Consider the following 336-nt stretch of genomic DNA (forward strand, 5'->3'; position numbering starts at 1 on the left):
GATTAGACTTTTTTTACATTTATTAGTTAAACTACGTGTTTAAAACTTTAATAATCTTCATGTGAAAATGAATTAAATGTGTTTTTGTGCTTTTGGACACATAAATAACTTTAACCAATAGTTTCTCAGGTTTTCATCTAACTAAAAACTAAGATATTAAACGTTTAACTCGGATCACATCCTGCTCACTGAGATTAAGATTTCATTTGTTTTTGGTTTATCTTCAGTCAGATTTGTTCCTCTGACTCAGCTCTTTTTAAATATCTTCATGGTTTTTTTCCTGTTTTGTCATTTTCTCGTGCTCTGTTCATCCGTCCACTGCCTGACTGCAGCAGC

This window comes from Austrofundulus limnaeus, unplaced genomic scaffold (assembly GCF_001266775.1).
Source record: "Austrofundulus limnaeus strain Quisiro unplaced genomic scaffold, Austrofundulus_limnaeus-1.0 Scaffold274, whole genome shotgun sequence".
NCBI classification, from domain to species: domain Eukaryota; kingdom Metazoa; phylum Chordata; class Actinopteri; order Cyprinodontiformes; family Rivulidae; genus Austrofundulus; species Austrofundulus limnaeus.